The following is a 3,117-nucleotide window of genomic DNA, read 5'->3' on the forward strand; positions in this document are numbered from 1 at the left end:
CCCCCCAAAAAATCGTCTGCAGTACAAGCAACATGAACAGATAATCAAAATATTCCCAGTAAAAATTGAATGCCCATTTTTTTTTAATATCAGTTTTTAAATTGCAAACAAAAACACGAACGGGCCCTTTACAAGTTCTGGCAATGTTTCGCAAAGTAAAAATCCAAAATTCAGATTTCAACCTAATAAAAATCCCGTCTAACGAACGTGTGTATTTTATTCCTTATGAAGTAAATGCATCCTGATTTATAATTTACAAGAAACAGTCCTGAAATTGTTCGCATCCATACACGGTTCACGGAATTGAAATGTCCATACACGTATTATAAACAAATTTTGACAAGCACCTTGTTGGAATCCGTCGGATAAAAACCCCGCTCCATTGGAAGATCTTGGTGAAGAGGGAGAATGGCCATTAGTTATGACCCATGTTCACCTTATTTTGATTCAGGTCCAGTGTGGCGGTACCGGGCCGATAAACGGTCCCCTGTGGTGGTGGTGATGGTGAACAACGTAGGGTCGCCCCGTGGAATGGACCGAGTGAGGGCGCTGGTAACCCTCTCGATAGGCTTCTGGACTTTGGGTGGATATTGCTTTTTTCCTGTAAACAACGGATCCTTTAGGGGCTGCACTGCAAAATGAACATGAACTCCATTCGGACCCCCTCAAAACTTCCCTTTATACTTCCGTCAGTGCTTGTATAGCTGCTGGTACTGTATAAAGTTGTTTTTGGGTTGTTAAAACCCCCCACCGACCACGTAGCATAACGTCACCTTCCCGATGGTAATTTGTTGTGCTCGTCGAAATTGGGCCGTCCGGCTGTGTCTGTCGGAAAGTAGCTGGCAGTGTCGCAGCGCGCTTTTCCCGGGGGGTGGAGGGAGAGTTTTCGATGACGCTTGGACTCCTAAACTTCGATAGTCGGGTAAGACACGCGGACTTTTGGGCCGTCGTCGTTCTGGACTTCCCGAACCCTTTTCCCTTCTTCCCCATCTCTGACAAAGGGATATTGGCTCCAGTGCCTTGTTCACCGTCAACTCGGTATCAGGTTCTGTCCGAAATGACTCAGTCTGAATTTCCTTACCACTCTTGTCATGGAAAACTTCAGCGCTTATTCCTGTGGATTTCTCTAGCATGAATTTTATTTCTCGCAGTTGTTAGATAGATAGTTCAGTTCGTTCTGGAATGATTGGTTGGAATCCGAGGTTGGAACATTTCAGAATATCTCTCTGTTCCTGGACCGGATGCCTGGATTCCGAATTGCTGACTTTTACCTTTTCTGTAAAATTTTTTCCAAGAAACTTTCTCTCTTGGAGATGAGGGTGGCGACTTTTCTACGCGAGTTGTATCACCATTTGTGTGTTTCTGTTTTCGTCAGGTTTCGACTGTCCATTAACGATCGCTACCTTTGTATGTGAGTTTTGAATACCTCCGTTTGGTTGTGCAGTTCCCGTCTGCATGTTAACTATAGTCTTTAATTGTCGCTTGTTATCCTCATGTTGTTTAGATCTCAATGTCCAGTTTCCTTGTCTGACCTTCTTAATTCAATGTTATACCCTTCCACTGATGTCATAGACTTGCGCACGTCTTATAATACTGTATAAAAAGCCCAGCATCCAAGGAGTTCTCACAGGGTACGCCAGAATTCGGTACTTGTGTCTCGGGTCTTTTGCGATACCAATAGACAACTGGGATTGTGCTGATTAACAGTCATGAAGTACAGGTCAGTAAATGGTACATGATCACAGAATCTTACCCTGTATAGGTTTGAAAAAAAAACGGTTTCCATCCCTGGCCATGACAGTTTGACATTTTTGCCTTTCTTTCCCTTAACCAGCTGATGGATTTGGTTGATCAGGGTATCCGCTAAAACACTTTAGCCTTTCCCCCCAGGTACCAGGCCTTTTTCTTTAAATACTCTTTATCCATAGTTATTTGTTTCACTTTTATCACAGATGTGAAGTCGTGTCAGTCGTTTAATATTTCCGTTAGCACACAGACACAAACGACAATCCAGGATCTCTTTTCAAGGAACACCGCTCTCCAAAATGTCACTTCTTCTTAGATGCAGTCTCTGGAAAAATATTTAAAAATAAATTTATCATTTTACAAAGACATCTTATCATCCAACCTTCAATGATCCAGCAGAAATAAATATAGCAATTTAAAATTCGCCAAAACCGGTTTTGAATTAAATTCGGATAAGACTGTTTTATTGACAGGGAAAGTGGGCTACCCTTAAAACACAGCGTCAGGGGTTCACTCGGGGCCACCAGTTGAATTTCCGTAAAACAAAATTCAAATATTTCCGTAAAGTATTTCTGAAGTATTGTTTAACTTCCACTAAATGAAATAAAAGTAAACAAACAGCAGAATACACCTTGAACCGTTCAGTGCCGCAGGTATCGCTAGTGACGTTCACAACAGGCCGTGCATTTTTATTGATCAAGCCTGCAGTTTTATTTTAAATTATATCACACGTCAGGTGAAGCGAGAAAATCACCTCTGTTCGTCAATTTATGCTAGAAATAAAATTAACATTTAACCTTTACTTTCTGTCATCTTCGGCGAGGACGCGCTTCATTGGACAAAGCTTCAACGTGGGTTCTTATTAAAATACCTGTTCGCTACGACTTAGAAATTGTCAATAGTCACTTATGTAAAGGGCATTTGGTAAAAACGATCGTACTAATTCCATTATAAACATTTCTGAAATACACAAAGAATTAAGGATTAATAATGCTGTCGTTTTTTTAAAACCATGTTATTCCTCGATCAACTTTGAAATTTTTAAGGTTGTCAGCTGATATTTGATTACTATAGATTTAACTCTATTACAAACGCACCAAAAAAATCAGTATGTTATGGTAGATATTGAAATAAAAATTTTGATATTGCTCCAGTCTTATATTTATTTTGTTGAAGTCAAAAAATGTCATTTCTAGTATTGAATCTACAAAATAAATATTTGTTTAGTTTTCCAAAATTAGAACTTTAATGCACGAACAAAGAGAGAAAATCTCCGCTAACGCATATCCATTTTCACCTAGAAAAGTCAATTGCACTTTCTATTACTATATGTAAGCGAGAGTGTTTGGACGTTTTCAATGAATATATGTA

General features: G+C 39.7%; 1 pseudogene; it reads right to left on the reverse strand.

The window, feature by feature from the left end:
* Positions 1-447: 447 nt before the first annotated feature.
* Positions 448-1,991, reverse strand: LOC134243973 (uncharacterized; annotated as a pseudogene).
* Between the last annotated feature and the right edge of the window lie 1,126 nt (positions 1,992-3,117).

Source organism: Saccostrea cucullata, unplaced genomic scaffold (assembly GCF_032062105.1).
Source record: "Saccostrea cucullata isolate Sc308-1 unplaced genomic scaffold, CSIRO_AGI_Scuc_v1 ctg21206, whole genome shotgun sequence".
Classification (NCBI taxonomy): Eukaryota; Metazoa; Mollusca; class Bivalvia; order Ostreida; family Ostreidae; genus Saccostrea; species Saccostrea cuccullata.